Source organism: Schistocerca piceifrons, chromosome 3 (assembly GCF_021461385.2).
Source record: "Schistocerca piceifrons isolate TAMUIC-IGC-003096 chromosome 3, iqSchPice1.1, whole genome shotgun sequence".
NCBI lineage: Eukaryota > Metazoa > Arthropoda > Insecta > Orthoptera > Acrididae > Schistocerca > Schistocerca piceifrons.
Genome location: NC_060140.1, coordinates 946,074,803 through 946,087,068, shown reverse-complemented (window position 1 = coordinate 946,087,068; position 12,266 = coordinate 946,074,803). Strand labels below are relative to the sequence as shown.

General features: G+C 38.4%; 1 protein-coding gene and 1 non-coding gene across 2 annotated transcripts in view; both read right to left on the bottom strand.

The window, feature by feature from the left end:
* Positions 1–12,266, bottom strand: part of LOC124787677 — a 622,327-nt gene that overhangs the window by 229,107 nt on the left and 380,954 nt on the right. The gene's annotated exons all lie outside the window — the stretch shown is intronic.
* Trnat-ugu lies at positions 4,675–4,749 on the bottom strand. The gene has a single exon. It is a non-coding gene; the product is annotated as a tRNA-Thr (tRNA).

The following is a 12,266-nucleotide window of genomic DNA, read 5'->3' as shown; positions in this document are numbered from 1 at the left end:
GTTGCAGAGTAAGTACATCCCTTCATGATGATCTTGTTTCCTGATGGCAGTAGCATTTTTCAATGAGATAAAGCACCATGTCACAAGGGCAGAAGTGTGATGGAGTGGTTCGAGGAACACAGTGCTGAGTTCTAGTTGATGTGCTGCCCCCCCCCCCCCCCCCCCAACTCGCCAGATCTGAACCCAATCGAACACATCTGGGGTGTGATTGAATGAGGCATCTGAGCTAATCAACCATAAACCCCCCCCCCCCCCCCCTCAAGAAATTTATGGGAATTGGCTGACTTGCGTGCACGTCCCTCTGTACACAAAATAATGACATTGATTGTCTCTACGTGCTTAAAGAAGTATAATAATAAATAATCAAACAATTAAATTGACTGTTTACACTAACGTTTATTATTTCCATTGGTTTTTCTTTTTTTTAAATACTTTAGAAGCACCAAATGTAACGAGTTTCATATTTGGTAACTTACATTCATAAAACCTCTCATACTCACTCTTGTCTTATCTATTATTCATACTTTGTAAGCTCTGTGAAACCAAAACTACATTATAATGATAAAGATTCAAAATTACTGTTGAATGCAATAAAAATCTCTCAACTATAATTCAAGAATATAAATGTTTTGTGAAAGTACAATGCAATAAAATTACATGGAGTATACGGTAGCAAACAAGTTTTCTTAAATACATATGGCAAACAGAGGAATAAAATACATATAAATAACAATTTACAAGAAACAACCAGTGCACAAACATTCCATGGATAAATAGCATAACAAAGGCAGAAGGGGAAAACCTGCATACAAATATTGGTCAAATTACTTACATCTTTTGTTAGCTGACAGAATTATATGAGCCGAACAATAATACACACATGAAAATTAAGACACATTTCTTCCATAGCAACCTTCCTATATGTCGTTGCAGTTTCTGAAAACTGTACTTCGAATTTTCATCAAAATAGGAATAATTTTATTGTAAGATATTATTTTATCTACATAGCAGCTGTGGATGTATCATGTCAGAAGCTCTAATATTGCTCACATCTGGCAAAATGCACTTTGATAACTTTATATTCAATATTAGAAGTTCTAAAAGCAACTTTCATAAAATAAATAATGCTGTGGTGATCTATAATGACTACAAGCAGATGCGAAACCAGCAATATTCTAGGAGACACAATAACATTACCATTAATTTACCATGCACTCAAAAACAAATGGTAACCAAATATTATTTACAAAAATGCAAGAACAATGTATTGAATACAATGCTGCATAACTGTGAACATGTGCAAAGCATCAGCTTCCTCTGCACTGAATAGTTTTAACTCACCAACTCTGCACATAGTGCAGGATACTTTTCCTGAGCATGCAACAAGAAAAGAACAACAAGCATTGAGTGAAGGTGGTGTCTGTGGAGGTAGGTTAGTGGATTAGAAAAAATGTGGATTAGAAAAAATGGCCAGCATCAATGGCAAAAAAGTAATTCCAGCACTGCACCAATCCTCCAAAAATGTGGTGGCATGAATGAAAGGCAAAAACTGTTTTCAAACAATCAGTGTAAACTGATATTAACGATCACTGCCTCACCTTCACTTCAATATGCATTTGATAACTTTTTTAATAACATGGAGAAAATAAATCTGGCAGTGCAAAATTAATACAGTGAAACTTGATTTTATGAATGAAAAATGATGATTATGTAAGTTATTTTTTTATCATAGTAATAATGGTCATAATGTTGGTAAAAAAGGGAGTACTGACATATACAAATAACTAGTAAGTATATTGACAATATGTAAATAATCAGTAACGTTTACACTGAGGTGACAGAAATCATGAAATACCTCCTAATATTGTGTTGGATCTCCTTTTGCCTGGCACTGCAGCAACTCGATGTGGCATGGACTCAAGTTGTTGGAAATCCTCTAAGCGGAAATACTGAGCAATGTTGCCTCTATAGCCAACTCTAAGTAGCAAAGTGTTGCTAGTGGAGGATTTTGTGCACGAACTGATTTCTCACTTATGTCTCATATATGGTCGATGGGACTCATATCGTGTGATCTGGATGGCTAAATCATTTGCTCAAATTGTCCAGAATGTTCTTCAAACCAGTCGCGAACCACTGTGGCCCGGTGGCATCATTGTTTGGGAACATGGCAAGTCCATGAATGCAAATCTCCACGTAGCTGAACAGAACCATGTCCATGGCTTTGTGAGGCCTGTGCCACACTTAAACCCTGCCATTAGCTCTTACCAACTGCAGTCTGGAGTCATATCTGACCAGGTCTAGGGTCCAAACGATACGGTCCAGAGCCAAGGAGAGGCGCTGCCAGCAATGTCATGCTGTTAGCAAAGGCACTAATGTCGGTTGTCTGCTGCCATAGCCCATTAATGTCAAATTTCGCCACACTGTCCTAACATATACATTTGTCGTACATGCCACATTTATTTCTGCAATTATTTCACGTAATGTTGCTTGTCTGTTAACAGTGACACTCTTCAAAAATGCCGCTGCTCTTGGTTGTTAAGTGAAGGCTAAGGCTTTTGGCCAGTGAGTTGTCTGTGGTGGGAGGTAACACTTGAAATTTGGTATTCTTGGCACACTTTTGACACTGTAGATCTCAGAATATTGAATACCCCAATGATTTCCAGAATGGAATTTCCCATGCGTCTACACTCCATACAGCGAGAGAAGAGCTCTGACAGTTGACGCGGCCTTGGCGCACGTACTTTGTGCATCCACGACAGCCAATCAGGTCATGAGCTTTTGTTTATGTTACTGTGGCAACGCCCCAGTCTTGCCATAGTGCTGGATGACCGCTGCTTTCAGTCAGTTGCGCCACATGCTACGTTCAGTTTTGTGTGAATACGTGTGCATTCCGCTACTTCTGTGAGTCTCTTGGCGTGTGTATAAGTGGAAAATGGCTGCCTGTAGAGCAGAGAAGATGGCTTTTGGGAAAGGAACTACATTGAAATCGCAAGCACACAAATTTATATACAGATTGCGTGTTTACTTTGAAAAGGAATGGGGCAATGCTAGGCCTTTGATAACAGCAGGTAAAGTGGTTGACAGAGTGGCAGAAGCATTGAACATCTCTACGGCGACAGTGAAGAGAATCACAAATGATAAAGAGGCTGCCAATTCAGCTGAGAGCCCTGTTATTGTGACGCATGGAAAGTCAAGGAAGAGATCATGTTGTGTGACAAACAGACAAATTCGACGAAAGTGCTATCAGGCAACACATATACGCATACTACAGCAGGAAGTAGTTCCGACACTTAAAAAGTTGATGGCATCACTGTCAGACAGTGGTTTGTTCACAGATAGAACGACAAGTTTCTCCAGTGTTTTGAAAAAAATTGGGTTCCGTTGCAAAAAGTTCTCAGGACAAAAGGTATTACTTGAACACGGGCATTGTAGCATCGAGATGACGTTTCCTGCACGAGTTGCTAGCAGTGAATCTGGAAAATGTAATATTGATTGAAGAAACATGGGTCAATGTGCATCATGCATGTTCCATCGCATGGCCAGATGACACGCATCATGGAACTATGAGTGTGCCAACTGGTAAGGGAGGGCGACTAAATATAGTTCATGCTGGCTCTATGAACAGTTTTGTGCCTGATGAAGTTTCAGTCACAAAGAAACTGTCTACTACCACGAGGAGATGAATGCAGATACTTTCAAAGACTGGTTTGTTACTCGTTTGCTACCAAATGTCAGTTCTGGTTGTGATTTTGTAATTGACAATGTACCGTACCATTCTGTACAGTTAAATAAGGCACCAACGGCTGCTGCAAGGAGAGATGAAATAGTCAGCTGGTTGAAAGATAATAAAATAGGCTTTAAACAGAATGTGCAGAAAGCAGAACTTCCGGAATTAGCAAAATGATACAAGCCACAGAAGATGCATTACATGATTGATACAGTAGTAGAGAACCACGGCCACAAAGCTACATGTATTCCATCATACCACTGCCATTACAATGCAACTGAACTCATTTGGGCTCAAATAAAAGAAGATATTGCAGAGTGAAACAAAACCTTTACGTTGTGAGACACTGAGAGACTGGTAAATGAGGCTGTCACACGAACAATGCCAGAAAAAGCGTAGATACCGAAGACTGTGATTGTGGTGAGAGATGACCAATCAGATGGACGATGATCCTGAGATTTCCGTTCTCCCGCACAAAAAATAGAGGTAACGTCCTTATTCGATATTTTACACTTAACATTTGTGCAATTTGCTTTACCTTGTTAATGTTGAAAATCTGATTGTGTGTATTTTTATTTTGGCTGGAACCATAGTCACAGTAATTTTTTGTTAAAGATGTTACCGCTGTTTGATGGTAATAATTTTTATTTTATTGTTATACGATCCAGAGTTCAGCCATAGGCTATTTTCAATTACAGTAACTTATTTATATGTCAAAAGATATCAGACTGACCTGAAATACAGCGAAAGCTGAACCGTGTAACAATAAAATAAAAATTGTTGCAGTCAAATATTTGTGTGTGTGTTTGTGCAAGGTGACAAACACTGGTAGTGCATGTGAAAAAATATTCCATCAAAGAACACATCGGTCTGAAATGATAATGAAATAGACACCCTAGCTTGAAACAGGCGTTGATGTACTTCATTGGGGACATGTTGAAAATGTGTGCCCCGACCGGGACTCGAACCCGGGATCTCCTGCTTACATGGCAGACGCTCTATCCATCTGAGCCACCGCGGGCACAGAGGGATAAGTCCCTGCAGACGCACTATCCTCTATGCCCGCGGTGGCTCAGATGGATAGAGCGTCTGCCACGTAAGCAGGAGATCCCGGGTTCGAGTCCTGGTCAGGGCACACATTTTCAACATGTCCCCAATGAAGTACATCAACACCTGTTTGCAGCTAGGGTGTCTATTTAATTATCATTTCATTCTAGCAAAGCTGCATGGTCATCCACGGTAACTGTTCTTTCAGGAACAGATACCACCGTCATAAACACATCAGTCAGCAGGATGCTGCTTCTGCAGGAATGCTGCAATGAATGACGCAGCATTGTTAGATTCTGAAGAAGCTGAGTGTTGCCGCAGGATGAAGGTTGGGACAGGAAGGTCTACCACCCCACTCTCCCGCCAGTGGCTCTCTGCTCATCCGTATCGAGTACTGGCAACTGCGCTGCCAGCTGTAAGAGCTCTTCTCTGGACATACGGAGTATATCTGCAACTAACATTGCACATTCAAAGTCCGTTAATTCCCACTGTGTGGCCACAATCACGGTGGAAACCTTTTCACACGAATTGTACGAGTACAAATGACTGCTCCGCCAATGCCCTACCCTTTTATGCCTCGTGTACGTGATACTAGCGCCATCTGTGTATGTGCATATCGCTATCCCATGATTTTTGCCACCTCAATGTATAATGCACTTTTCATGTATGAAAAAGTTTTATGAATAAGAACAAAAAGCAATATAGACTACTACTAAACTGAGGAGACTGGCATGAGATATGGAAAGTAAATAGCAAACCAGCATCCAAATTATCAATAATATTTTCTGAAAATGACAAAATGATTGCTTTTAATCATTCACAATATAACTGTAAGACAACTATGTGTGCACATCAATGAATGAGGATTACAAGAACAGGAAATTCAAATCACAACATACAGCACAGCAAATGTCTCTGATAAGGGCATAGCCACAGAAGTAGATTACTGAATGAAAAAATATGGTTATGCAATACTGCAGGAAACATTCATTGATATTGACCGACAAAGAAGACATGAGGAGTGACAGAAATGAGACGACAACTCAAGTTATTCATATACAATAACACATAAATTAGTGATAATGTAGTTATAATTCAAACTTTGAGAGACACCCTCTGCAGTGAGTGAAGATAACACATTCAACTGTGATCCTAATTATAAGATCAGATCACATCAGGAGCACTAACAAAACACTACACCAGAATGATGGCAGAGAGTAGTAGCAACAAGGACTCTCAAAACAATGTTCTTTTATTGCTTTAATGCTGATGAAAAGGGAACAATAAAAGGAAAGATCTGCAAGAAAATATTAAGCAGTAAAATGCCTCATGTGTGCTGGGATAAATATGTAGACAATAGCTCAAATCAGCAATTAACAATAATATTTAGCAAAGTTTCTTTCAATGGGTTTCAAAAACCTCATGTAATACAAACAGTAGAAAATCACACAATTGAGAAACAAACAGCACTGATGTATATGTCCTAACACAAAGTAAGTTGTGGTAAATCAATGAGCTAGATAATTCTGATGTGAATGGAAGTCTTTACAAGAGAGATTTCTGAATTAGTTTTAAGTTGACTTTTTTTTTAATTTTTTAGAGAAGAAATTTATGTGGCCTGTCACAATATTTAAAACTATATGCATCTTGAGTTTATATAAATTTTGTTGAGGCAGAAAGAAAAATTGGATGACCTTCCTGACTACTGGAAAAGATAGAATGATGCCTTAACTTATTTATGCTGTGGTATGATATATAAGATTTGTTTTAAATATGAGCACAAGAAGAGATTATTCAAAGTATTTGATGTAATATAAATATACTTCCAGAAATTATCTATAGTCTGTTTCAAAACCTTGGGCTCACAATATACTGCTCTTACTTAATGTTGTAGGATGTAAAGATTTTTCTGGTGAAGATCTGAAAATAAATTCAAAACAAATTCCCACATTTTACCATTGTAATTCAAATTATTTTATCCTTTGTTGTCCTCAATATCCTATTTACAATTGGTCTTTGTTTTCCTTTTACTTCCCCAGCTACACTTAAGGCTTGCGAACATTATATTCTTTGCTTTATCCTATTACATTTTTCCTTTTTTTTTTTTTTGATAATGTAAATTATCTGAAACTCTGACTAATGTGGTAACTGCTACCAAGAACTTTTAACATATCACAATACAAGAATTTACTTTAATTTTAGTGTAAATGTCTCACTTCCTAGTGTTTGTAACTTTTCCATTGGCTGATTGTTTTCATATTTGGCTAACTATATTTCAGCTGCAACAATATTATGAAGAGGATAGTTGCTACTCACCATATAGTGGGGATGCTGAGTCTCAGGTAGGCACAACAAAAAGACTGTCACACAATAAGCTTTCGGCCAACAAGGTCTTTGTCAAAAATAGACAACACATGTGCACTCACACACACAACCACTGTTTCTGGCAGCTGAAGCCAGACTGGCTGTGTGTGTGTGTGTGTGTGTGTGTGTGTGTGTGTGTGTGTGTGTGTGTTTTTCTGTTTTTCACAGACCTTTTTGGCCGAAAGCTTACAGTGTGACAGTCCTTTTGTTGTGCCAATCTGCGACTCAGCCTCTCCACTGTATGGTGAATAGCACTATCCTTTTCTTATAATATTATTGTTACATATCATCCTGGATTTTCCATTGTTACAGTTTAGCTGCATCATTTAATGAAATTGTGACATCATACTATAAACATACACACGAAATTCAAGCTTTCGCAACAAACTGTTGCCTCATCAGGAAAGAGGGAAGGAGAGGGAAAGACGAAAGGATGTGGGTTTTAAGGGAGAGGTTAAGGAGTCATTCCAACCCCGGGAGCGGAAAGACTTACCTTAGGGGGAAAAAAGGACAGGTATACACTCGCGCACACACACACACACACATCCATCCGCACATACACAGACACAAGCAGACATTTTTCAGACATTGTGTGTGTGTGTGTGTGTGTGTGTGTGTGTGTGTGTGTGTGCGCGCGCGCGTGCGCGAGTGTATACTTGTCCTTTTTTCCCCCTAAGGTAAGTCTTTCCGCTCCCGGGATTGGAATGACTCCTTACCCTCTCCCTTAAAACCCACATCCTTTCGTCTTTCCCTCTCCTTCCCTCTTTCCTAATGAGGCAACAGTTTGTTGCGAAAGCTTTAATTTCGTGTGTATGTTTGTGTTTGTTTGTGTGTCTATCGACCTGCCAGCACTTTCGTTCGGTAAGTCACATCATCTGTGTTTTTAGATATATTTTTCCCACGTGGAATGTTTCCCTCTATTATATTGACATCATTCTATTATTGATGTCAACAGTTTACGATTTTGTTCCTGGGGCACTGTTCAGCCTACAACTTTAAAATGATAAATGACTGCAAAATATTTCTCTGTTGTTTCACAGTAATTTTCACATGTATAAATAATCCCAATGTAAATCAACATTCTTCTGAAAAGAAAGGGGGGAAGCAATTAATATATGATTTATAGTAGTTTTCACTGTACTTTCAGTTTAAGGTTCTTATGCATATGTCAATTATTTGTGGTAAAGCCTCTATGGAGCATGTATGAGGAATCTGTTTTACATGTTGTTATTGTACTGATTAGGCTCAACAGTTACCTAAGCAAAATAATGCTAAATATATTTCATGATGACAAATGCAGTGACTGACCAACAGTGTTGCTGAATAATTTAGATCATCATCATCATCATCATTATCATCACCACCACCACCATCACCATCACAACAGAAACAAACAGCAGGGTATGAACTGGAGGGAAGTCCCCTCTTTACATTGTAAAAAAGGCAATGAACAAGTGTACATGGAAAAGGAACAAATGGTTGTGGCAAGGGAAATTTTCCAAAATCATTAATATTTCACAATAACTGAATAGTAAATATGTACAACATTCCACAGTCAGCAAAGCCATTACCAAATTTGGTGTATTTCCCATGTATCACTGCATTACGAACTCAATACATTTACTGAGTGATATTCAGTGCATCATTTGAAGAGTGAACATATTTTGTAATTGAGGCAGGCTATGGACATTTTTTTAAAAAAGCAGTGAGCCTGTGTAGTGAATGAGTGTCCAGATGCAGTTTCAATAAATTACTTGCAACTGCATTCAGCTACTAAAATGTAACAAATCTGTACCAGCATGATGGACATACAGGAGTCACAAATCAAGTACGGTCATCGTGTTTATGATGCCACTGAAGATTGCAACAACTGTGAAGATTTTATGATTATGATGATGACTTATTCAGTTATTTAACTTTGTGAACATTTAGAGTACAAATGCAGTTTGATCATTGGTAATATTTACATTAAAAGAAGAATTTACCTGTAAATAATGTGTTATTTATCTTTCCCTACAAAATAATTGCCAGTACATCAGATAATATGAATACCCTCCACACTAAGAAAGGTTTTCATCTTTCCAATTATGTACATCAATACTTCCCCTCAAGACCTACCTCAAGAAGATCATCCAAACCAGAAATGAAACGGAGCTTCACATGAAACCCAGAGATCAATGATACGATTTTTTCTTGTGCAGTACATGTAAGCCAAGAGAAATGACAGATTCTGCAAATAATTTTAGCAAACCACGATGTGCACAGAATGATGCAGTACACAAGAAATTACCTTGGCAAAAAATAATACCAATATAACCATATCCTTCAAACTAACACTACTGACTTATTTCCACTGCAGTTTTTCAAATAAAGTTAACAAGTGAAAAGTCAGATACTCGACTCATTGCATACATTTTGGGATCAATCCACTGAAATCAATTGGGAATAATGTTCTGCTACTGACAACATATGAGTGACATCACTCTCTCCATTAAAAGATAGTATAAGAGTTTTCATTTTGACACATTTGAAAAAAATTGTTCAATTAAATAATTAACTTCATGAAGAACTATAAGCATACGGCTTGTGTATGATGTATTGTTCCCACTAAAAAGACCTAAAATATCACAAATGAATAAATACAATATGGAAAGGGTACATTGCTTCTCACCACACAGAGCTGGCAACGAGTTGCACAAGGGCACAAAAAAATAGTGGTAGAAATATTTGTGTTCATACATATTTCTTCCTTAGAAGTAGAAAACACATATATTCATGAAACAAACACTCTCACACATATCGCCACTGTCTCCAGGCACTAAGGCTCGACTGCAACTGTGTCTGATGTGAACAGCTGTCTAGCTGGATCAGGTAGTGAGGGTAAGGAAGAGGCATGGAGGTGGGGAGGGGGAGATACGGCTGGGTAGTGAATGGGGAAAATGCTAGTGTTGCCTGTGGGAGCATGCAGGGACATGGTGGGGACACAATAGGGCTGCTAGGTGCAGGATCGGGAAGCTGCGCTGGCCGGGAAGGAGAAGAGAGGAGGGGTGTGTGGAGAAAGGGATAGGAGAGAAGAAAAGAAGAGAAAGGGATATGTAAGTGCATTGGTGGGATATAAGGCACGTGCAGAACTGGAGTGGGAGCAACAAATGTGATAGGCAGGTGGAGGATAAGGAGTAGCAAAGGTGCATGGCAGGGCAGTTTCAGGGGCAAAGGATATGTTGTAGGGAGAGTTCCTGTCTGTGCAATTCAGAAAAGCTGGTGTTTGTGGCAAGAATCCACAAGGCACAGGCTGTGAAGCAGTCATGTTGGGCAGAATTTTCAGTAACTGGGTGGTCCAGCTACGTCTTTGCCACAGTTTGGCCATGGTCATTCATGCAGACAGGCAACTTGTTAGTTGTCATGCCCACACAGAATGTGGCACAGTAGCTGCAGTTAAAGTTGTAGATCACACAGCTGCCTCTGATGGGGTAGAAGATGCCCTACCCTGTCCCCATCATGCCCTTGTATGCTCCCACAGCCAGCACTAGCATCTTCCTCACTCCTACCCTACTATACCCCCTCCTCCCAGCACAATGATTCTTCCTTACCTCCATTACACAACCCAACTAAATTGCACCTCATGTCAGTTTCAGTCACAGTCAGGCATTGTGTGTGTGAATTATTGTTGTATGAAAGCGTGTTATTTCTAATTCTGAAGAAGGACTTTGCCCAAAAGCTGAAACACTCCTAGCATCCTTTTTCATTGTGGCCGTCTGTGACTCAGCTCTATGATGTGAGTAGCTAGCTACCTTTTCCATATTGTTGTTATTCCATCCTGGGCTTCCCACGATTTGATTTTGACAAACGACTACTGAATGAGATGTTGTCTGAGAAAATGCAAGAGTGGCCATGTATGAGAACAGCAGAGAAGATTGTTTTTATTGATATTTTAATATCCTAATTAAAGTTTTGAGTACATGCTATGTTTATGTATCATTCGTGAATATAATGTTACAAGAATAAGTGACAAAGCTATCCAGTCAGAATCTTCTTGAAATCTCTTATCAATATTCAGTATGTTACATTTGGGGAAAGTGCATAAGAAATGCAAGATTGAGATCACAAACAATTTGCTACAACATTCAATTATCTATCTATTAACTCAACTCCTGTGAGAATGGTGTGTGTCCTGTTCTACTAATGTACATATTTGCAATTATAGGCACATCCAGAACTATATATTACAGTAAATGTTACAGAATATCATGGAAGGAAGCAATATTGGATCTAACAATATAATATCAAACTGACACTGTGAACAGTTTCGATTATAGGTGCACACGATTTTCTTCTATGCTACAAGTGACTGTGGGAAGTTTTTGTGCAGTATAATTAAGTGGCTGTTTGCAGTAAACCATGGACAGTGCTCAGGATAATGTAGATCTAACAATACAATATCAAATATGTCTAATTATCCACTTATCCCTAATACCAAACCATAGAGAAGCAAGTCCTACCAGCAACATGTGAGCACCTAACACTACACAATTGCTCTATCAATATTTACTTTTCAAAATCATGAGAAATGACTTGCCATATGGAGTGAGGTAAAGGAACACCACATCCAACACAGCAAAATATATCAATAAAAATGCTGAATAAGATGATTTGCATCCAAAAACTTTAACTTTTTGCAGAAAACTGCAGATCAACTGAACCAAATATTTTTCAGCACAAAACTGTATTTCAGTTTAGAAAAGCTTTTTTTTTTTTAACACTAAGCACAAAAATAATAAACAAAATGAAAACGAAGGCAGCTTGTAAACACATCAGTATAGACTACCTTTTGCTCTCTGTTCATGTATGCCTAAAAAAAGTTTTTATATCATCATCCATAAGCATTCATAAAGGCAAATTAGATTATGTTAAAGCATATGATTAGATAATTAGAGCAGCTTGCCTGAAGAGAGTACAGCAGCCTGAATAACAATAACAAACTAACAAACAATAAATTCCTAAAACAAGAAGGCAGCATTGCAAATACAAGGTAAATAAATAGTCTTAAGTAATTGCTGACTGTTTCCCACATTCCTGAAAACATTTGGTTTAATACTGAAAACTGATTTCCTTAATACAATTTGACAGC